Here is a 24,588-nt window from a genome sequence, read left to right as displayed (position 1 = left end):
GTGCAATTTAAAGTTTAACTAAAATTTCAGTTACTATTTAAAGGCTGTTATGCATCTTTGTTCTTTTTGCAAGTCTGTCATTGCTGTTGCAGGTAGTTGTCCAAAGTCTGTAGCTTAGCTGTTGATTAAAAATCAAGCCTTGCTCTCTCAACAGCATAGATTTGCCCTGAGATGATATAGATGAGAAATACCTTTGAGTGTTTCTTGGGAATTATTTTTCGTGAATGAGCTGTGAATTTGGAAAACGTACTCTGCTCGTGTGTGTTGTTACTGCACAACTTGATTGATCCTCTCCATATTTTTCTTCTGTTCAAAGTGAAATGTGCTGTGTAGATAAGTACACTGTAGTGTATGTATGTACACATCTTCCTCAAAGAGATTATGCCCTATGGTTTTTTACAACAGCACAGTTTTCAGTTGAGGGGTGTGCAATCAGGCCTGCTTGTGCTATGAAAATGTTGTTCTGTTTCATGCACGAACTAGTTTTAAACTGGTTTACCCTGTGGTTTCTGAAACTGGTTTGTTCTGGTCTTCGTTTTCAGTTAAACTGTGTTTAGCACTGATTAAGCCGAGTGAGAGATTAGGGAGAGGAGCCTCGTCATTTGTTGCATAGAGAGGGCGCAGGGTTTTATATGTAAATGACTTCTAGCACCATCTGCTATACGGGGGGATGTGTGTTGTGGCAGACTGCTCCTATGGGCGGCTAAAGTGATTTGGAACAAGCTGCAGTTAAATTCGTAGATGTGAGATATTATTGGGTTAAAACTGTGTGAAAAGGGGCAGAAGCAATATTATGACCATACATGACTCCTGAACGCTCATTTTGAAGAACTTCTAATGCGTGTGACAGAGCGTCCATGAGGTTCCCCCTTAGCAATGGAATTAGTCCCTCTGGTAGCGCGAGAAAATGGGGAAGTGCAGAAAATAATACTATGCTTGAAGTTTTTGGTTAGTGACTAATGAAAAACATTCTAATAGCAGCCATATACGCACACAGTCCGTTTCCCCTAGCAAATGTTTCAGGACCTCTTCCTCTAATGCTAAAAGTCAGCCCATTTATGGGATTAAGACATGGTTTTTAATACTTAGCTTTTAATACTTTTAATACTTGATTTAATGATCTCTTTAAATGTGTATCAGTCTGGATTGTAAACTAACCCCCCACTCCTCCTCCTCCCCCCCACCTTTTTTTTTTTTTTTCATACCAAAGGTAACTGAAGACAACTACTTGAATTACTCATGTGGCAAGGAGATACTGACAGTTTGTTCTTGTATTGCAGCTACTGCTCTTAATTTAAACATTATTCTGTGCTTAATATTTTCTCCTGGGATATGAAGTAGTGGTAATTTCCTAAAATTTAAGAGTTGCATCTGTGCTGTGCTATAAGCACCTGAACCAAGCTATAGGTCTGATAGAGTAAACTAGAAATAGCCAGGTTTTCAAGATTAAAAAAAAGTCTTTCTATTATTGAATTGTAAAAATTTAATAAGACCCAGTTCTTTTCATTCTTTTTATTAAGTTCAATAGTAAATGTCACTATTAAAAACTGTAATGAAATGTACTCAATTTATGATATTTAATACTACCTTCAGTGACTGCAGAGCAAAATGTTTTTTTTGTTTGTGTTTTTTTTTTCTTCTTTGAATCCCTGTCCTACTTTGGCTTTCCCTACTCTTCATATCCGCAGATTTGAAGGGCTTGTCTTCACTCCAGCCACGTTGTTGACGTGTGTCAGGAAGGTAGGGAATAGTAGAACTCCAGTTGTCAGTGGTGGCAAAATCTTAATGTAGCAGCAGCTAAGCTAGCAAAAATACTCTTTTGCGTGAATGTGGTGTTTGTTCCATTTGGGAATAATTTAAAGGTGAATGAGGAAAAAAATAAATATGTAAGAAACAGTAGAATATACTAGTATAAGCTGTGTCCCCATAATATATGGGGATGATTGAGAAGATACTGTGTTGGCAAACACTTTAAAGTGTATACATCTAGCTACTTCTCTGTTTTGAAAGTTATTTCTAACTGTTAAGATTATGAAGAAACCTTGCAAATGTGGGCAGTGTGATGAAGTACTGTTTGTATATCTGAAACAGTAGCATTATGAGGTATGAATCACTTCATTTATCTTAATCATTGGTTACCTCTGAAGAAAGGCAATTTAAGTATCAAAATAAACTATTTCCATGCTCTTCATTTTTTAGAAGAAATATCAGTATTCTTTCCCACATGTGCCCTGCAGTCTTTCTCAAGGAACAAAGTTTCAACTGTCCCTTATCTACATGTCAAAACATCTAACAGCTTCTTTGCTAAAACTTAGTGTATTAAGAACTGAAAATGGAGCTTCAAAATGAATTCTGTGAAATGTGTCATTGTTCATTATTTAAAAACTCCTAGTTTCATTTTATATGAATCTACTGCAGGGCTTACTTTACTCAATAGAATGCCACATACAATATTATATATTGAGCCTTACTGTAGAGTTTATTTTAGGTTTTCTGTACAGTATGCTGTGTTTTATTTAGACTATATTGTCAAAAGTGTGTTTGGTAATACTGTATTATTTCTTTTGAAATCACATGGTCTAAATTTATCAGGGAAGATGAGGCACAGTATGTCTTTCAGACTCGGATGTAAATCAGTGAAATTTCACTATACGTAAGAGCCAAGTAGTATATTTAAAATAGAAAACAAGCAATGTGCAATTAATTAAGCTTATTTCTGCCTGTCTACGTGTTACATAGAATGTGTACTGAATTTGGTGGGGAAGGGGGGTAATGGCATGATGCGTAAGCTATTTTGAGTTTTTGTAGTGTGTACAATGCAGGATTGAAGAAATGCCTTATGTACGTTCTATTCCTGGGTAAAACTTTTTTTTTTAATTTAATTTTGACTTTAAGCTTAATTTCTAGAGCAGGAGTATCAGAAGAGGCTACCATGTGATTGCAATCATTTCTTAGCATTTAGGAATTGTTCTTATTTTTATACACCTGGTAATTTTCTGAGTAGTGGAATTGGTATCATAATGTCTTGATTTATTTTCTAATGTACAAAAACTTATCAGTATTGGGATAGATGTCCTCTAAAACTGAAAAAAAGAGGGGGAAAAAAGAGCACCTTAATATCTTACAGTACCAGTGATATTGAAAATAGGTATAGATCATGAGAGGATCGCAACTTTTTTTTCTAGTATTCGGTTGTATGCAGAGTACTCCTGGAAGTAATGTTTCGCTTGCCTGCAAGTCTACATCTGTAGTAATATAGCAAACAGAGCGAGGGTCCTGCCGTTCTCTAGCGCGCAGGCTGGCTGGCACGGTCTCACCCTGTCCATCCCGTTAAATTTGTCACCCCCAGTTGTCCAAGGTGCCGTGTTAACAGTTAAGCACAGGGGCTGTTGAGTCGAACCTGCGAGCTCAGGTACTGGTGTTGTTTAATTTCCTGTTACTGAGGTAGTCCTGGAACAGGTCGTTCTCTCTGGGCGCTGTCAAGGTCCTCTTTCAGCATAAATTGCTGGTTCCTTTCTAGGTTTTAATTTGATTCCTACGTTAGATGTAGTTTCGCAGAACAGGCTAAGAAATACTGTGATGAAATTCTCTACCGCTGCTCTTCTAGCAGAGAGGGAGGTGGCAAAGGAAAAGTAGGTCTTTTAATCTAAACTAGTGCAACTCCTGTTATCTGATCCTATTCCTATGTACATGTTCTGAAAATACTGATCTGTGAGTAAATGGACTTAGTCCTGGTCCTTTGGTCAAATTTTTCTTCTGGTTGAACTCTCTTGGACAATAAGATGCATGTAGGTAGTTGTATACAGATTTTCCACAAATGACAGTAAGGAAGCACAAGAAACCTGAGTCACTTTGGGGGCACGACTTTGTCTGGAATAGCCTGAAATATTAGGGTCATGCTCTTAAGCGATGTGCAGTGAGGCTGGCAAGCTGCTTTTCGTTTTTAAGGATTTTGCTTCCCCAGATCTGAATGTTGCTTTAGTAGCTAGGGGGATTGGCAGAGAAGAGCTTGGGAGAAGAAAAGGCAAGCTTTCCGTGCACACTGGATGTGGTTTTTTTTGTTTTTTTTGTTTTTTTTAATAAACACCCCACCCACTGCTAGCGCACACGGAGGTACAAGGTCAGGTTCCAAAGCGGGCTGTGTGTTGGCAGGGAGCTATGGCAGCGAGTCGTGGGCCCTGCTTGGTGGAGGGTAGCGCAACTCCAGTGCGGCTGTGCAGCTTCTAGGTAGCTCGTGTGCTGTGCGCTCAGCTTGCGCGTGTGCCATACGGCATGCGTGCTACGGTGCTGCTCTCAGAGACATACGTACATCTCTTCCCCCCGCCCCAGCGTTTAGCCATGTTTAGATACTCCTGCTCTCAACTCGGGAGTTTCTCCTTCAAAGGTGAGAATAGGGTTCCCTCAGGAAACAGCTGATTCAGGTGATCTTGTGGAAATTGGTCTGCTCAGATCTAATGGAAAGGCAAAATAGTATGTGCCTATCAGGAACTCCTGTTGTTCAAGCTTAAGGAAACTTTAGAAAAGGTGAAGTTATTGTATCTATGGGAAAACTGTTTTCCATTTTTGGAACGACAATGAACTTGAAGACTTGAAATCTAAATTTTTTTGTTTTTTCTCCAAGTCGTTTGGAGTATTCACTTAGCTCTGAGTTCCTTGCCAGATTTTTGTTTCACAATCATGTTTTTTCATTCTTTGTTTTCCCAAAGACAAAATTCACACAGAAAGGGTAAACTGACCATGTTGGGAAAAACACAAGCTAAATAAGCTGAAAAATATTCTTCCCTTTTTTTAAAATTTCTTTTAGCTATCATAATCACAGGTGATATTTTTAATAACAGTATGTAAGTAATTTCTGATAGAATTTAACTGTCTCATTAAAGGTAGGCATGCATGTAATTTTGTTAAATGATATGGTGATTAGGGCAACATTTCATTGCCCAAATATTTAAAGATAATAGCAAAACCTTGCAAACCATTATATAATGGAAAATATATATCTCATTCAAGATTTACAGTACCTGGGAGTCCTTTATTGTAATAGCTTTATCTCAAAAAGACTGTGAAATACACCTACGAGTACAAAGTACTTCGTTGTCAGGCTGAGACTGAAGTTCCTGAGAATGTTGGTTTCTTCGTAAAAATCTCTCTCAGGCGTAAAGACAGACCTCTAGGACGTCTTTCTGTCTTTTCAGGCAAGCTCTGTTTTCATCCTTTTAAGATCTGTGAGTAGTCAGGGGATTAGGAAAACCTTAAAGCGCTGTAGGGTGCAGTATCTGTTTCTGAATGACTTCTAGAAGCAGAAAGAGAGGAGACTTTGCAGACACAAGCTGATTGAATTGGCCAGTATTTCCCTGGGCCAGGTGACTCTGGCCAGCAAGGCGGAAGTAAATAATGCAGTAATTTAAGACTAGCCTGGTTGCTTGCAGGTAGTCTATAACAAGTACCTGGGGCTCTCAAGGAAGGAAACTAGAAGGACAAAGAACATGACCCTTTTGTATTTTAGGAAGGCAGGCACCAGCTTCCCAGGCACGTTCTAAGGAAGCGATATAGACCGTAGGATCATGACTGCACTAAATAGATCCTATAAGGAAAAAGAACTGACTGCATTTACAGTAACAAAACATCTCTTTGAAAATAGGTCGTACACGTACGCACAGAAGAGTACAGGCATACATTCTCAATGGTATGTATGTGCAAAAGTTATTTTTGATGGAACCGACTTGGCTTTGCTGCCTGTATAGCACATTTAGAAGCAGAACTGACATGATGGTTTTGATATTTAAAATAAAGGTTTTTGTGGGTTTATTCTGCAATAGTCTATGTCTATTTTAAAAGAAAACGGTGTGCGTATTTTGGTATTTATTTAAAGGGCTTCCGTCATTAAATATAGTCACAATCAAGTTTTTATATATTTAACAAAAATATATTTATATTCCAAGATGTTTGTAAATGAACTGATAAAATTATATACTGTTGGAGGGAGGAACAAAGCAGACTTCAGTTTTAGAAAAAGAAATGTTTAACCGTCTCAAGAAGATAGAACATAAGTATGAAGAACTGAGGTTGAGTGATCTCAGTAACATTTTAACCTAAATCTTTAAACCAGAATTTCTCCAGTAGTTATACGGATGGGTTAAAACCAGCAAACTCTTAAGGCCTGAGTTCTGCAAATACTTTCACTATCAGTTAAAGAAATAGCTCCACCTGCCTCTGTGGGCCACCACCTTTATGGTGACGCAAATGTTTGTGCTAGTGCATTGTGAATTGATCTGGGTAACTAATCTGCATTAAAACTCACCTGAATTAATCAATAGAGCAGCCTACTTTTTTGACTGTGTGTCCTGCCAAAATGTTGGTATGAAACTTCCCAGGTGCATTGGAAAGCAGCTTTGAAGGGAGCATGGTGGCAGGAACCAAGCTCCGTATCCTGCGAGGCAAATGCTGCAGTTGTTTTGCAGATGCCCGCTGGAATCTGCCTTGTAGCTGTTACGTGACAGCGGTAGTTGTCTAGACTAACTAGAAAGTTAACCAGGATGATAGACACTCAGAAGATCGGGTTAGAATAACAGAGTGGGATGGGTTCAGCTGCCCCTTTGGGGTCTGTGTAAGAAGGTAAGGGGGCAATTGCACACTGTCTTAGCCTATATACAGAGAAAGCTGTAGAAACTGGAAGATTTAATTTGAAGAAACTTGTGAAGTAATCTTGCATGGGAGAAAATTCTTATTAGTGCTTTAGGGATTTGAATTCAAGTAGCTCAAACCTACTTCTTACAATTTTGTGGTCCATTGCTTTAATCTATTGTTCCTTCACCTTGGTTTTAGGAAACAATAGAGTTGTGTGTGTAAACAATCTTGCTTTAAAGATAAATACTGGCATATATTTTCTTCTGAAAATAGTGATAAATAGTAGAAGCCATTGAAATATGAAGGGCCAAAGTGACTAATTTGAGGTCTTATCTGCCTTTCCATATTTGGAAATCGTCATTAGTGCTGTGTTACCATTGCTCCACCAGGGGTAAACCTCCAGTACACCCATTGTGTTTTACTGGCACAAAGTAGACTTAATATGCAGCTTGCTTTGATACTTTATTGGATTAAATTATACAAATATTAATTTCACCTTATGCTTATGGAGGATTTTCTACTTTAATATTCTTACACCAGAGCAACTACATCAGTGGCATTATACTGAAGGCTGTTGAAGTTTAAAGAAATGAGGGGTTACTTCTAGGTTGTTAAAGGAGAGATGGATGCATGTTTATCACAGATAAAAACTATTTTGAAGGTTCCACTGCAAGTAGGCTTTTAAATGTTGTTTTAGATTATTTTAGAATCAATAAAAGAAAAACATTTTTAATGATGGATATCATTTGTAAACTATTAAGTAAGTACTTGGTTATTTTATTGATGTAGGTTTTTGCCACTAATCTTTGAAAAGACAGTCTTTCAGAAAAGGTCAATGTAATGTACATTTACTACAGTTGCAAGGGAATTGGTATTTTCAATTTATTACCTTAAAATCTTATAAAACTACGCTAAGTATGCTTTATGGAGGAAATGGACACCTGCAGTTTCACCACAGTCTGTTTTATATTTATTTTCTATTTATAGCTTGATATTCAGCAATTCTGAGCCTTGTTTTGTAACAAAACAGACTGAGGGGTGGTAAAAAAATTTTTCTCCCGACATTAGAATTCAAGAGCTGTGACGGCATCACTTTCTATGGATACAAGAGCTCCTGGTCAGACATACAAAGGAAATTTTCATTCAGAGAAGTATGTATTCCAAGGAATGGTATTACTCAGTTATTTTTATAAAAGTTTCTTTTTTCAACAAAAGCAATCTAAAAGTTCACCTGCTATGAATTCAAAATATATATTGTTCTACCAAAACTTGAATTTATGCCCTATTTTAAAGTGAGCTTGAAAAATATTAAAAAAGGCGGGGGGGGGGGAGAAGTGAAGCAAGTTCCTCTGTCGTAATGGAGTTTCTTTGGGGCTTTGTATGTTCTCTGAAGTCTTCTATTATAAATTTCTTTCCCCAAGGTATACAGATTCTGTTGCTAGACTAGGATAACTTTTTATTATTTAACAAATAATAAAAACGAAATAGGTCCTAGAGAGATGAATTCCTGAAAGTCTTCTGTAAGGCACTTACTTTTTTGTTTTAATAGATGTTTTTCAGAAATATTTTTAGGGTCCAGTTTTACAAGCACTTACATGCATGTTTAGCTTCAAACGTTTTAGTAAATCCAATTAACTAGATAGGACTACTTATGTGCCCAGAATTAGGCATGAGATAGTGTTTTTGTCCAGAGCACTGTGGATTTGATCATCATTGCCAGTGACTGTGTCTGCAGTTGCTTTTTTTTTAGTCAACTCTGATATATATGATATTCGTTGTATCCATTTCATGTTAATCTTTCTTGTCATCTTAGACCAACATGGAGTCGCTTCAATTGAGAATAACAAATGAAATCAATTTCCTAATAAAAATGTGTTTTGTTTAAATGAATTCCTTACATCTTAGTCTTAATATTTGAATATGTATGTTGTTAGCATGTAATTTCGTAAGTTTATTAATTACTGATTTGGAATAAAACAGTTTACCTTCTCTGAGTTTTGGTAGTACATTCAACTTGTGCTTGTATTTGGTAGTACATTCAACCCTGCAATTCCATCCACTTCTTTCTCAGATATTTCATTATATTTTGGAGTGAGTTTTGTATGCCATAGGTGGGGAGAAATTGGAGGAAGAGGAGAGAGCAGATGTCCTGGGTCCACTGGTTTTGTTTTTAGACTCCAGATGTTTTGTTCTGTTGCTAGAATATCTGTGTGAAACTTTGACAAATAGGGATGTGTAAGACTCGAGTAAAAAGAAATTTAATAAAAAATAATATATTCTTTATATTTCTAGTGAGGAAGTGTATATGTTACCTGTCCTTTCTTCCCTTCAGAACTTTTCAGTAAGTTTAACCAGGTGATATTGGCTGACAGATATTCTGTCACGTTCATCTCATTTTGTCAAGCATTTAGGGAAAATTACTTCAATTTTATATATAGGTTAATAGTCTTAGAGTGAACTGCACTACCTTTACTAATCTAGTCTTTGAAGAGCAATTTCAACCCAAACTGTCAAATAATAACCAGCTATTATTTCTTTTTCTCCCTCTTTTCTCAGTATGCATGCAGGCCATCTTTAAAGAATAATTATTATCTTTTAATTCTGAAATCTTTTTTTATTTCCCAACTACTCATTTTATAAGTAACTGTGGATTAGGTGACTGCTAATTGAGGAAACCTTTTAAGTACATATGGGAGAAACTTTCTGCAACAAACTTCAAATTATGTTGAAAGAACACACTTCAGTGTTATGTTTTTTTTTTTTTTAATGAGCTCCATAGAAGTGAAGAACTACAGTGTAAACTTTCTTCAGATTTATAAGTTTTACTACCTTCAAAACTACTGGAAGCTTTCTTTATCTTTAGGATTTGGGGAATTATATTCTCTTCCATCAGCACTAACACTGGCTTCCGTGCTACAATGTTTAAGGACCTTTTTGTAGTGAATAAGCAATAACGAGGAAATGCATCTTACATATGGGAAGTTGGTGAGCATTCCCATGGTCCTTAATTTGTGTGTAATTTCACTGCATAGTTTTGGATCAGTCCCTCAAAAGCTCAGGCTTCTGGGTAAAGATGATAAAGATTCTCTCTATTTCAGAAAGCCTCTTTGCTGGAGAGGAATAACCCAGGATTTTGGGGTGGGAGATTTCATTGATATCGTGCATAACGTGCAGTTCATGAGTGCGTTGCTTTCTCAAGGAATATTAAGGTCAGAGTCTTCAAAATTTAAATCAACCTCAGGAGCCAAAGACAAGTTCCTGGAGACAGCTAGTCCGGCTGTGGAGGAACAGTGTAGTGCTCTGTACAGCAGATTGGGCTCCAGGAGTCTTCGTGCCCATGCTACTGTATGGCAATACTTCAACCAAGATTTAAGATGAAAGAATAACTAGTGCTTATCTGTGGAATGGTATTGGAAGTTGCGGAGGAAAAGAGTTGCTGTTTTAATTTTTGCAGACTTTTTTATTGTTTTTTTTGGGGGGGTGTCAGTTGAAGGAAAGGATACACAGAACCCAAGCTAAACATTTTTCAAGGTGCTTAATCTAAATCCAAACAAATAACATTTTTACAAGGGGGGATGTAACCATTGTCTTAAATAGGATGAAAAAAATGTGAAGAGTGAAAGTGATATCATCTTTTCTAGATAGAAGATGGTTGAATTTTAACAGTAATTTAAATGCTTCTATTTTATGTCCAGTACTGCAATTTATATGATGAATCTTTTCCTAAAAGTGTATTTCTTAATACAGTTGTATATGTTGATTTGCAACCGAGTGTGACCCTTATGCAATGTGTAAATTCAACCTTCAGATGAATTTCTTTCTCTCTTACTCCCTTTTTGTAAAATTCCTATTCTGTTTCCTAAGCAAAAGAATGTACTATATTCATGTTCAAACGGTTTTATGTTTTAGTATAGAGATATTCACTATCTTCCTATTTTTCCACTGTTTTGGTCAGAAAATAAAGAATGAAATTACTTGGATGACTTATTTGACTGTGTAGGGGGTGTTTTTTGCTTGAGACTTCTGTCATTCTCCATTTGGATGTAAAGTATAACTCAACAATGCAAAAGATTTCTTATAGATAAACTAATAACTATTGATAGTAAGCTTAGTGTGTTTCTCTTACACAGTTATGAAAATACTTTCTGTACTTAAAACAGACTAATTATTATGACCAGGAACAATTAGTTCTAAAGACACAATATGTCTCCTCCTTTTCGTCTGAAGCTGTATTGATAGGTTAGAATAAACTCCCTCCGGCTCTTGGAGTTTGAGTGAAATGACACTGGCGGGGACGATTCCCATGAATCCGAACTGATCTGTCTTGGTTGCTGTATTCCTTTCTGCTGCCTTGGCACTGACTTTTACTCATCTGATCCTGCAGTGAGCAGGTTTAGGGAGCTAAATGGCCAAAGCTGAACCCTACAGAAGGCTTGTGCAGCTTAGCTCCCTGAGCTGGCTTGCTCAGGACTGCAAAGGCACGGCTGCTGAGTCAAAGCAGGCTGGGGACCTCTGCTCTGGGGACAGGGAGACGGGTTTAGGCTCTCGGGGAGCTTCACCCGCAGAACCTGAATAGGTTATTGCTATATGCAAGCATACGCTGCTTGACTGGTTAATCTGCAGCCCTGAAAATTTCTGCGGTTGGTATAATTGATTTACTTATTGTAAGATGCCTATAACATACCCACCTTTGGAAGAAAAAGATCATGTTTCCTGCTTTGGTGGTTTGCTCTGAGAAGAGTCAGGTGGAGAAGTACTCAAGAATACTCAAGCATGTAAAGTGCTGGGGATATCACATATCACTTAACTATAGCACAGACCTCAGCTTTGGGTGCCTCTGCAATTTTCATTCAGCTGCTTCTTGACAGTGTCAACAACATAGTGTCTGCTTTCTATGGTTTTGGGCAAGCTGCAAGAAATAAATGTCGACAGATTCATTTTACAGTTGTCCTTGATACAGCATGTATATTAGAATGGCATGTACTTATAATTATTTTCTATGAAAATTATCACAATTAGTCAGTTTTAATAAAAAGTAAAAGTTGTTCACTAAATTCCATCTGATCACCCCAAACAAGAACTACTTTTGGTCATTTTTCTTCAGTGAGCTAAAACAAAGCAATTATCAACATATTTTACAGTTTCAACAGTTTTCCATGTTATTTATGGAAGTTCTTCAAGCTTGGTTAAAAGATATACCAAATAACTACTTGGTTGCGCATTCCAAGAATCATATTCATTTACTACAATTCCAAGGCTTTTTCTTATTTTAAATTTAATGCATTCCTGTTTAAGTGATTTTAATAGATTATAATATGTTTACACATAAATTGCAAATTTATTCACTTTATTTTATAAATTTACTTTTAAAAATAGATTTTATGCATCCCATTTAGTTGACGTGCAATATCTATTGCAATTTATTTGTATAAGTGATGTATTTTGAGATGTTGAGACCTTGAGGTAGGTAAAAAGAAGGGATAGCGCACATAGATTTTGTTTATAAATCTATTAGGTGCATTATTCCTAGTGTGAAACTGTATGTTAGGGAAGGAATGCATAACAGGAGTTTTTATTAATCTTCTCATTTGCATAACCGTATCATGTTAAAGACGTGAAATGAATCACACAACTAAAGCTTAATGATTGGAAAGACTTCTCTTTTAAAATAGGAGCTGCATTCCAAAAAATTATGGAAAATAAATACTAGAAATGTAAAGCTGCAACTTTATATGGCCACCCAAGCATTCTGTTAGTGTTGGCATTCTGAAACCTCGATGTTTTAATTAATGATGTGTGTCTCCTTAGGAGATGGTGCCTGACAGAACCTCTTTTGCTCCCTCCTCAAGCTTGTGAAGTCTTCTTAAATAACATTTTTCTCAAACGTTTGCCAATTTACTGACAGAACTTTTCAGTTAAGTTGGGTCCTTCTGTTGAATTTCACTGTGCAGTATTGCTCACTCAAAAAGTCTCTTCGAAGCACAGGGAAGAAAAATGTTTGTAATGATGCTAAAACTGTGTGGTAAATTTAGTATTTTCAAAGAAGATGCTGAGATAACAGTATCATTCAGTGCAATAGAGCTTCAGAATCTCTTGCTAAATGGTAATTAACAGCATTTCCTTTGAATTTTCCTGCTTTTCCTTAAGTTGTTACAGTGCCATTGTATAGATATAGAATAGGTTTGACTATTGTTTTTTGCCACTGAGGGGATTAGAAAAAGAAAAACCTTCGGGGAGCAATCTAAACTCTAAACAAGGCACTAACTTCAAGGGAGAAGAGGATCCTGCCTGGTCTGATAAGGAATGCAGCCTGTATTGCTAATATGGCAGATCTGTTCACATGTACTGCAGGGATGAAGAATCATAGAAGAAATGACATGGCAACCTAGACTATGTAGTGAAGATGAATGTGAGAATTTATAAATATGCTGGCTGAGTAAGACATTGCAGCTCTGAACAAGGTATATGACTGCAATCAAGCATTTCATGTGAAGATGAGTTAATGATAAATTACTGAAATAATGCAAAATCAGCTTTGAGAGAATGAAATTTTGGCTGGAAATTAAGCTGAGATGGAGCCACAGTAAGAAAAAAAAAAAAAAAACCTAAGAATGAAAAAGCTGAAGTCAGCAGGAATGCAACAGCATCTCTTTGTTTAATGAATGTATTTCTGACAGTGTATTACTGACACAATAAAAGTAACTCTTTTTCTGAAAGCCTTAAGTGTTAAGATAAGACAATTCCACTGACTTCGGTAAAAATAAAGTTAAGCTTGATTGAGGTGACTTATGCAATGCAAAGAAAATTGTGAGAAACTTTACCTTTTCATCTTTATTTCCATAGCATAAAGAACTGGTGTGACTTGGTTTTCAAAAGGAGGTTGCAAAAGTGTTCATCTCCGTACCATGCCTGATGGACAGAACAGCTTACCTCTGCATGCACACAGACAGTACTTCACACACCTCTGAGTCGCCCAAAAATCCCAGCATAAATTTCAGTTATCTTCATCCTTCTATGTGACTTTAAAATTAGCATTCAGCCCATTTCTGTCCAGGCAAAGACCTAGCTTTTTTAGGGAAATATGAAGTGCAGATGGATGGTGTCCTGCAGCTGTGTCATATGGCTCCTGAAGAGCTTGCTGAAGGTCTCTGAACGCTCCTTGTTTTTGGTTTAGTGAGAATATTCTAAAGAATTGAGTTGATTTATTAAGATGGTGGCTGGTTGGAAGAATGCTCTTAATTGTGATGTGGCATAATTGTGTAGTTAATCAGAAGGTGATTTTGCTTAGAATGTCATGGTTTAAGTCATCACAACATGTGATGACCTTTTTCACTCAAGAATGTCGGAATTCAATACGTGTATGATGTCATACCAGGAGTTTTAATTTTGACATGTATATTTTAAATAATTTACATTTCACTGTATTATTTGTTAAAAATTCCTGTTTCTCACACCAACATTCACAGAGTAGCTAGTGCAGATGGGTAAGTGTTATGTAATACCTTTTTAATTTTGAGACAGATCAGGAAATCAAACAATTTTCCCATCTAATCCTGTATTTTCTATGGGATACTATTTGAGCAGCTGTTCTCAGTTTCTGTTTTGTGTTCATCCACTTCCTGTTGTGAGCGGAAAACTTCATAAAATGAAGCAAAGTATGATTGTCTAAGCGTTGTAAAAAATGAAAACTTTATTCTGTTGACTTTGCATATATAATTTTAGTTGCAGCAGTTGATGTGTGTAGAAATCAATATACAGCAGAGCACATTTGCATGTCTGCATGTATATTATGAAGTAAAATTGGATTGCACATGTAAAAGTAACTTCAGAACTCAGGAGGCTTGCAGTGAAAATGTCTTCTCAGTTTTGTTTCTATTTACTTATTGCTAGTTTATCTGTAGTAGATTTTATTTTTCCTAGCACAACATATTAAAAAAAAAATCTGTAATTTGTGCTAGTAAGAGATTTCATATTTAAAATATTTATCCATGCCAAAGGAGATGAATTCATGTCCTTATTAGCATTCTTGTTAATTGAATAATGCAACTGTAAATGTCAAATTGATAAGCAAAATAGCCCATACTTGTAGTCAACTCTAACTTCTGGTAAACTGCATTTTGGCAAACAAGGTTGACGTTTTTTCAACTAGGATAGAATCCTGTGTCAGCATTAAAAATGAGGCTTGTGCTCTGAAGTCCGTATTTGATTTAATATGTGAGTGAAGGGTAGGCTCCTAGTATTGAAAATGTTGGTCTGTGGGTTTGGGGCTTTTCTTCTTCCACTCCGCAATGTTCAAATCAGCCGATGTTGCTCTCCGATGGCCCCAGGGAGTTGGCGTGTGCTGAAGGGAAGCAGCTCGGCCGACTCTCTGGCCCAGAGTGATCTTGTCACCTCTCAGTGCCCAACCGTCCACCCTGCTCCGGTACCCTGCAGGGCTGGATTTGGCTGGACTGCCATATGAATGAGGAAAGGGATGTAAAGCCCGTGTTCCTCACTGTAATCATAAATATGGGGCAACAGGACTAGAAAGGCCTTTCCCTGGCTGTGGCCACTTTTCCTGCTCCCCTCTCGGTAAAGCCCCTTGCGTAGCACATCCTCAGCCCTCACCCTGGGAGCGGAGGGCTGGTGCTTCCCGCATTGAGAGCTGCTGCTCTGAGATACACTCCTGCACGCTCTTAGCCAAAAGGCAGTGAATAGCTGTTGGTTTTGCTGAAAATATGGGTAAAGCAATAGATCCCTTTTAGGTATGTATTTTATATAGTATATGCTACATATTTGTTTCAAATTGTTAATTTTTTTTGAAGTCGGACTAAAATTTCATGCAGCGGATAGATTATATAGTGAGAGGGTCACTATAAGGGCCACCGAAAGTCCCAAATGATGGCGGGCAGTAAACATTTTTCCCTTTAGTACAAGTTTAAAATAAGTTACAGGTTTTGTTACTTTAAGGTTTTGTCATATTTCTTATCAATTTCATATCAAGATGTTATGCTTTCAGGTTTTATCTAAAGTATTCTTAATATATTAAATAGAAAGTACTTAGCACTTTTAAAAATGTGTTTATACTACTATAGACAAGGAACACTTTAAAAAAAGCTCTGAATTTCTTACATGTCAAGTAAAGTTTTCTTTTGGTAACTGAATTGTAGCAACACCTACAAAAATTGGAATAAGCAAGTGACAACAAAAAATGATGATACTAACTGTTTGAGTTGTTTTCATTGCATTGGTAGATACTTTCTTGTTAATGGGTGATACTTTTAAACCCTTGCTTATTTTAATTTACAACACTTGACAGACTTTGATCTTGAGATCATTTGCCCCTCCTGTTCAGTGTACACAGTCTTACAGGCTTGGCTAACAAAGGGGTGGGAATGTAGTGGTTTTGTTAAACTAGTGCTATACAGATCCCATTGAAGGAATCAGTTGCTTGACTGAGTCTGGAGCATGGATTAGAAATGGTCTGTGACTCTGGAAGACTGAAAACTGAGGAGGAGGAGAGGGGAAGCATACTGATAATGTTGTCCGATTATGCACCTCTTCCAAGCAAGTGTCTCAGTCCAAAAGTCTGCTTGCGCTCCAGGTTATACTGGGAAGTACAAGTAACAGCTGTTGTGGGATCATCTACTTTTTCATTTATGCGCAGTGAGAAGGCTGTGCTGGATTATGCTGGGTGTAATCTCTGCTGCTGGTACTGCTGTGAAATACAGTCATTGGCATAAAATATAGCTATACAATCTGCATGGGGTCTAGATTTTTGGAGATTTTTCCTGGAGAAGACTTCATTGGTTTGCTTCCTATAGAGTGCGTTTCCCTAGGAACTTGGGGCACTTGTGATTCGTAAATTGGTGCTGCCTTCTTGACAGAAGGTAGGATTTTAGGGTTTTTTGGTTTGACTTATATATAGCCTACATGGCCTGTGAACTGTCTATCTGAAAGTCATTCCATTTGCCTGTGCTGCAGCGTTGGAGGTGCTGCCTTCCCCCTCCTGCGTGTAGGCGTGCTGGATTGCTTAGCCTGTCTTGAGTTCTGCAGCATGCTGGATCTGAAACAAACCTATTTTACTGAATCTATAAGCAACTGTAAGGCACATCAATTTTTTATTAGTTGAAACTGGGAAGGACTCAGATAAGAGGTCATAAAAACTAATTAATTGCCAAGTTATGATACTTTATCAGTAGTTATGGGTATGATTTTTTTTAAATATATGTAGGAGTATATGCAAGAAAAATTACGTATTCCTTTTGCTGAATGAATTTATGAACAAAAATTATAAGTAATAGAAAAGTTCGCTTTTGAAAAGAGCTGCTTCAGTTCCTCCCAGAATATGGTTCAACAGTAGCTAGGGAGGAGAATGTCTGTTTAATTCATTTGCTAACATTTTTTAATTTTAATATCTAATCAAAGTCTATCACATAGTTTATTAAAGGGATTTTAACCCAAGACAGAAACATTGGTTTATAATTTGAATTTAAGCAATTCAATTTGAAAACGCCATAACAATATTATCCATTACTCTCCTTCTTGGCCCAAGTCTCTCTCTAAGTGATAACAATATTTAGAATTCCTTTCAAAACGTCTTTGAAATGATCTTTGGCATTTCCCTGTATAATCCTTTTTGCATCCTTTTGCCTTTTTTACTGCTGTCCCCCTTTCTTGTCTAGGTTATGTCTCCTAAAACTCTGGCTTGTTGTTTCTGGTCATTTTACTATAAACCTTGGGTTTTAGCACTATGTTTACTGTGAGAACCTGTGGATTTTCATTCTCCAAAATCCTTCTTTGCATGAACAAATGGGATCTAGTGTTTGAAATACAGTCATTGGCATAAAATATAGCTATACAATCTGCATGATTGTATAGCTATAACAGATTTTTGTTGAAATTCCTGATTATTAATGTTTCAGATATTAAATATCTCCTAATTGGATGACTGCAGTATTTCTTAGCCTGTTGAACACTTTCTGCAAAAGGATTTTACTTTGCCATTGTTAGGCGAATACAGTTAGTTCATACATACTTTTGAAACAGGGACTTCATAGTTTATTACTCAGACAATTTTAAATCACTGTAGAATCGGGCAAAATGGTAGGGTTTTGCTGCATATTGAAGCTTCGCAAGTAGTTCTTACTGTGATGAAAGCAGTAACTGCAATGAGTGTTTCTCAAAAGTATAGCTAAACATCTATGATGTGAGCCCATAATGAAATTAGGTATATACTTTCGAAGAACTGAAGTTATATTTTCAGACAGCGAGTCAGCATCAAGGATTAATGTTTCTAGGAGTTCTATTTTGGGATCTAACTACAGTGTTTCCACTGTGAGTGATGGCATTCTGAATGAAGAGATGGCTTAAATATAGAATTACATTAGTATGTAATTCTGCAGGTGATATCAGAAGTTAGAAAAAGGTAGTATGAAGTGAGCTGTGTTGTGGGGGATTGCTCCTTTGTTTTAAGTGATTAAATAGTACACTAGCTTTCTATCGTGCTGGGATTGTGCATTACCAGTCAAATGTTTCCTTGTGCCTTGCAAGTAAAAAGGGAAGGCTGTTTATGTACCAGCTGCATAGCTTCATCTTCCTGGTTTGTGTACAGGAAATTAGAGACCAGGAATTTTCTATAGTTAAAGAAGGTAAAGATACATGTTGACTTCAAAATGTAGTATTTTTGGAAGGGATATTCTCTTGAGAGTTTGGTGGAAAATTGTATGTCCACCTTGAAAATCATGCTACAACTTTCATAGCTAAAAGGGTGAATGTGCATATGTACAGCAAAATATTTTTTGTACTTTATCCTTAATGGGGGGGAGAGAGTGTACTCAGGAGCACCTCTTTACTGCAAAGTAAATGTCTAACTCCAGTGCTTGTAATTTCAGAACAATTTCACTATATTGCTTGTCTTAATACAGACCAGTCTTACTTGAATTGGATTTGAAAATAGCAAGTTTCTGATTTGATAAAACTGCCCAACTAACCCTAAAAATGAAATTTGTAATATTTTAGTGCCCTTTCTTAAAAAATAAGACACTAGAGTTTTCTCAAAGCTGAATAATATATTTAACATATTGTTATGATTTGCAACTGTTTTCACTTTTAGCAGTAAAAGACAAAGGAAATTCACTTTAATTTTGAGTCTTTCTAGAAGACTGCAGTTTCCTTTGATAATTTAATATGATTCCTTTTCAGAAATGCAAACAAAAAGATCTGACATATATAGGCACATCCAACTGTTTGATTTGTACCTACAGCTGGAACGTTTAGGAAGAAGAATGTTTTGAGAACTTGTTATGCAAATGCCAGACCAAGTGTCCCACTTTATTGCAGAATTGCCATCTAGAGTATTACCACAACAAATAGCTTTTTTAACTAGAATGAGGTTTAACCAGCTGTAAAATTGATAATCAGTCATGATTATCAGAAATTCATTTCAGAAACTGCAGTGTGAGTGGTTTCTGCATTGTCTGTCTAGTAATGAAAATCAAGTTCTAAGAACATTGAGTTTACTTGAAATACTGTTTTTAAACAACCAAAGAGAAATTTTGTAGGTTTAGTTCCATTGGTTTCGTTGTCACCAAAGGAGAGATGAAGCTGTGCCCAGTAAAGGGGACACAAATAGATTGCATAACCATCCACCCCATGGCTGCCATACCATGGCAGGAGGATCTGGGAAGGATTATCATAATGTAGAAGGGAAGCAAAATAAGATTGGACATTCAGTCTTCATTCTCTTATATCCTAATTTTTACAGCTTTTTTTCTTAATATAATTGTATGGAATGCGTGTTGGTAATGCCACTTTGTGATATACACATTAGCTTAAAATAGATGCAGTATTATTTAAAAACATGACAAAATGATAAATAGTTTCCTTGTTCTGTGTATCACTAAGATTGTAACAACTATTTCATTCCACATAGGGCTGATATTAAGTCCTTTCAAATGTTTTTACTAACCTCACAGCCTGCTTTATAGCAGTAGCACTGGATTTGGCTGTTGCCAGAGCTGGTATTTGAACCCAGCCTCTGTTTTCTCATGTGTGAGGTAAGATCCACTGTCCTATTGCTTCAGAATGGTCTTCTCTTAGTCTCCAATGTTGAAACTCTTCTTTTTCCTCAGATATTTGTGAGTTTTACACCTGATGTCTTTCTGTGGCCAGAGCCTATGTTATTGGGGATATGGAAAAATCTGTCTTTTTTTCTTTTAATTGCTTGTAGAAAATGAAACAGCTTCCGTAGGGATAATGAGACAGTTGCTCAAAATAGTAATATGAAAATGCATCACCAGAACTGAAACTAGATCAAATCAAGAGTCTGTCTAGCCTAATACCCTATTTCCAACAGTAGCCAATAGCTCGAAAAAGCCTGGGAAAGAGTGTAAGAGCAAGGCAAGTACAGAAGGATGCTTCCTATGCCATTATATTCTCTCAGCCTCTGGAGATGCACTGCTCAGATATGCTACCCTGAGATAGATGTGGTGTTCTTCGGTTTCATAGCCCTTGACAGCTTTATCACTCTTGAATCAAATAGCCTTCAGACCACTTCCTGGCTGCTCAGACATCCTATGGCAACAAGTTTTAGCTTGGCACTGTATGATGTGGAAAAAATACTCCTTTTTGTTTTGAATTTCTTCATGCGAGCTTCATTTGCCTTGTATGTTCCTATTAACTGGTATACAAATAGCCAGTGATTTTGCTGTCTGAGTCACCACAGATACAAAAGACTGGGTTCAAGTCAATTGCTTTTTATACTATCTGATGTTGTCTCTGTGTATTCCAGTTTGTCCATATCCAACGTGTGTCTCCTATCTTATATTTGACAGCAGCACAAAATAAAACAAAGTCATGATATTCCATAGACAGGCCCTGATCCATGACTGGTGTTCTAGACACTGTGATAATGCAATCAATGATGAAATACTGTTTCAGAAAATTTCCAGTCTTCAAACGGCAGTGCCTAGACACATAATTTGTGGTATTTCTGAAGATTTACGTGGCACCCTGTCAGTAATTAAGCTGTGTTTGCTAGAAACTTTTTTTTGAATTGAATAAAAAATACCCATCATAGAATCATTTAGGATGCAAGGAACCTCTGAAGGTCACCTGGTCCAAGCAGCTGAGATGCTCTAAGCAGGTCCAGTTAGATCAGGTTGTTCAATACCTGAGTTTTGAAAATCTCCAAATACAGAGATTCCAAATTCTCTCTGGGCAGCCTGTACCAATGTTCGACCACTCTCCTGGTGGAAAAAAATGTTTCCTTATAGCCGGTTAGAGCTTCCCATGTTACAACTTGTGTCCATTGCCTCTTGTCCTGGTATGGCAGGAGACCACGTTGAAGACCTTGTTGAAGTCAAGGTATAAACAACATCTGCTGCTCTGTCCTGGGGCACTGAAGCAGTCATCTCATCGCAGAATACAACCAGGTTGATCAGGCACAATTTGCATGTTACAAATTTATTCATTGACCTTTTCCTTCATGTATTTGGAAATGGCTTCCCCATTTGCCATGACCTTTCAAAGGTGATAGAGAGCAGCCTGGCAGCAATGTTGAGTGGCTCCTGCATGACCCTCAGCTGCACCACATCTGGTTCCCTGGGGCTGTGTATATCCAGTTTGCTTCAGTGATCCCTAATTCTGTCTTCCTTTACTGTATTTCTCACTATTCCAGGCTCTGCTAGTGATCTTGGGGACTGAAGCAAAAAAGGCTTTGAATCTTGGTCTTTTCCATGTCCTTTTGTCACTAGGTCCCATACCTCGTTGACCAATATGCCCATATTTATTCAGTCTTTCCTTTGCTGCTGATCTACTTGTAGAAGCCTTCCTTATTGTCCCTCATATCCCTTCATTGCCAGGTTATGAATACATATTTGCATGTGAGTTTATATATATATGTATGTATGTATATTCTGGTTTCCTAGTGGCAGTGTAATTCCAAGTATTTCCCAGTTTAAGTGAAATAAGTTTAATCACAGTCATACCAATATTTAGCTGCTCTTTCATGGTTAGCACAGGATGTTTTACAATAACGGAAGTGACACAATACGTTTATTTCATTTTGGTCATATATAGCGTTTGGGTATTTCGCAAACACTAATAAGGTGATGTTCTTTTCCCTAGTGCTGCAAAACTGAGGTGCTACATATTAAGGCAAAAAGTATTTGTTTATTATGGTTGACCAATTTAAGCTGCAGTAGCCTGGTGTTTTTTCCTACATATCTAGCAGTATCTAACATTTAGTTTATTTTTAAAAACAGTTCCTTTTGATGTTACTTGCAGTTAGCATTAGGAACTTCTGCAAATTGTTTCATAAGACAGAGGGTGTAACAAGATCCACTGATTGGAAGTTAAAGCTCGGTGAACTGACCAGAAATCCAGAGCTGCTATTTTCCCAGTTTGTGGCTGACTGTGGTAAAAATTTAAATGTGGTAATGAATTGTTCTGCTAGAAACTTCTAAACCAAGGTTATACACTTATCTTTGTCACAGTCTTTTAAATTTTAAGTGGATTTTAGCAACTAAACAAATGATCTATCTTCCATGACTAAATTAGTTTATTGATGAACTAATTGAAAAATGCCTTAGAAGAAATTATTTGCCCACTTCTGTGGCCCTTTGGATCACCTCCTCTTCTAGCTAGGAAGGTCAAAGATCTTACCAAAACCTTTTCACAGCTGCGGAGAGCAGCTGTGTTTGCAAAGCAAGAGTCTTGACTGATCTTCTAGGTGAAATGTACCATTTATGCACAGAACAAACTTTTATCTTAGGGACTTGTAAATCAGTAATTACAGCAGGAAATAAAAATAGACCCTTACTTCATCAGGCTTTTTGAATTAAATCTATTAAAATCTGTAGAGAGGATGGTCCTGTCATTCACACTTCTTTACTTTACTTCCATACTTTTTTGCAATAAAGAAATTACTTATTTAAGGACTATCTTCTGTCACAGCCAGAAGTTCTGGACTTAGTGGTGTAAAAACTGATCTTAACAGTGCCCACCTCCATATGCTCAAGTCACACTTAATTGTAGAATCACAGGATATTTCAGCTTGGAGGGGATCTCAGAACATCATCTAGTCCCATGTCCTGCTCAAAGCAGCTGCTTAATGACTTTGCCAAGTGTGATTTCGGTCTCCTTTATACAAGACAGCCTGTTATGTGTGGCTCATGGTTGGAGAGGGGAGGGTTTTTTTTTTTTCCTTTCTTTTTATTTTTTTGGGCAATATTTCAGAAAGAGGAAATTTCTATGAATTATTTCAGATGGCAAAAGCAATCTGGTTCTTCTTGTTCTGGAGAAAAACATGCAAGTTCAAACATTTCTAGTTGGATTTGTCATAAAATCTGATGTGTTCCTTTCCATTGCTACTACCAATAGCTAGAATGATATAGGTTGAGGCAAATGATCTCATAAATGCCTTTTTATTATCACAGTTGTTGAGAAAATTCCAATTAACTGATAATTCTATTCCTCATGGATTTTCCTTATGAAGGAATGGTTTGTCTGGTTAATTCCTAAAAATGTATGTATTGAACTGCAACAGGAATCATCTAGAGGAGAGAAAAAAGTGTTTCTGGTCTGTTTTAAAACCTAGGATGTTGTGTTACTAGTCCTGACATGGTTTAGAATTTAAATGTTATTTCTATTATTTTATAACTAAAACAATCCTGCTTGAAGCAAGTATATATATATATATATTTTTAATCCCTATCATGTATTTAATAATACATAATATTTACAAATAATACAAATAAAGATAATATTTACATTTAGATTTACTTTGTGGAAAAATGCATTACCTGTTTCAGAGACAAAATTAATAGTGAATCCCATTGCAGGGTCGTCAGCATAGATTGATGGTTCTCAGATGCATGTTGAACTGAGGAATGAAGCATTGCAATGTGTTTATCTGAAGCTCCAAATGAAGCTAATATATGAAATGAGAAGCTCGTACTGCATATGAAATGGGAATTATTCTTTGTGAATGCACTGTTCTACTTAAAATTACTAATCATTCTTAAAACTGATGTCACCAGCTCCTTTTTCAAGTTATAAAATGCCTTTTATCCTTGTAATAGAAAGTCTAAGGTTTGTAAGAGCTATGGTTGTGAACAGGTGTAATTACTGTTAAGAATGTTAGTTTGCTTTAAAAATAAGGCATTCATATAATCATTTATTGAAATGTGCTTTGCTAACTAAATAAAAAGGAATTTTAAACAAATTTCCTATATTGTCAAATCTATTTCTGTGAGAAAGTTGTTTTTTAGTGCTGCCTAACTTCTTTGGATTAGAATAATCTTCTCCTTTCCAAAAAAATAATGTGTAGATATCACTGCAAAAATAAAAAACTTGTTTTCTTGATGTTGGTACTCTTTTGCCCCAGTTATTTGAGGGATCAGTGATTGGTATAAATATACGTATTCATTTTGTTTAAATTACATTAATTTTCCTCTAATGTCATTAGGTAGGTACTCATTCAAACTAAGCATCAGCTAATTGTTTTGTCCGCCTTAGTAGACAACGGACCAACAGTCGTTTAAGGTTGAACAAAGTCTTCTGACTCATTAGCATTTGAAATGAACCCCCCCCTTTTTTGTTCCATTTCCATTTAATCTTTTCCATACTGTCTGTTACTTGCAAGCTCCTTTTGTCTTCATAATCATTTTTATAATTATTTCCTTTTCTGAAAGTGCTCCACAAAACATGTCTGAGTGTTAATACGTGAACAGCAGCTAAATAGCAGGACCGTCTTGTTTTGGCTATTTCTGTTTGACTTGCCTTGTTTCTCCCCTGGAGCAGAAACTGCGCCTTCTTCTGCTAGCCCATTGATAAGACCCTTCTGATACTCAAGGGACAGATCTTGATATGTTGACCTTAAAAACATCTGTGACAATAGCTCTTCTGCATTTCTTTGTATTGCATCTGAATACTTTATTTCAAAGTTAATGAGATTTTGATTGCTTCACTTTTCTTAATTAC

The 24,588-nt window shown here is 36.6% G+C and overlaps 1 protein-coding gene and 1 long non-coding RNA gene across 3 annotated transcripts in view; both read left to right on the top strand.

The window, feature by feature from the left end:
- ROCK2 (Rho associated coiled-coil containing protein kinase 2) overlaps positions 1-24,588 on the top strand; it is a 97,678-nt gene that overhangs the window by 7,459 nt on the left and 65,631 nt on the right. The gene's annotated exons all lie outside the window — the stretch shown is intronic.
- Positions 1,717-10,611, top strand: LOC106494771 (uncharacterized). Its single transcript, XR_001294358.2, has 3 exons — positions 1,717-1,740; positions 7,693-7,775; positions 8,438-10,611. It is a non-coding gene; the product is annotated as an uncharacterized lncRNA (long non-coding RNA).

Source organism: Apteryx mantelli, chromosome 3, assembly GCF_036417845.1.
Source record: "Apteryx mantelli isolate bAptMan1 chromosome 3, bAptMan1.hap1, whole genome shotgun sequence".
Lineage (NCBI taxonomy): Eukaryota > Metazoa > Chordata > Aves > Apterygiformes > Apterygidae > Apteryx > Apteryx mantelli.
Note: the sequence above shows the minus strand (reverse complement) of the source record. Positions and strands in the feature narration are given on the sequence as shown.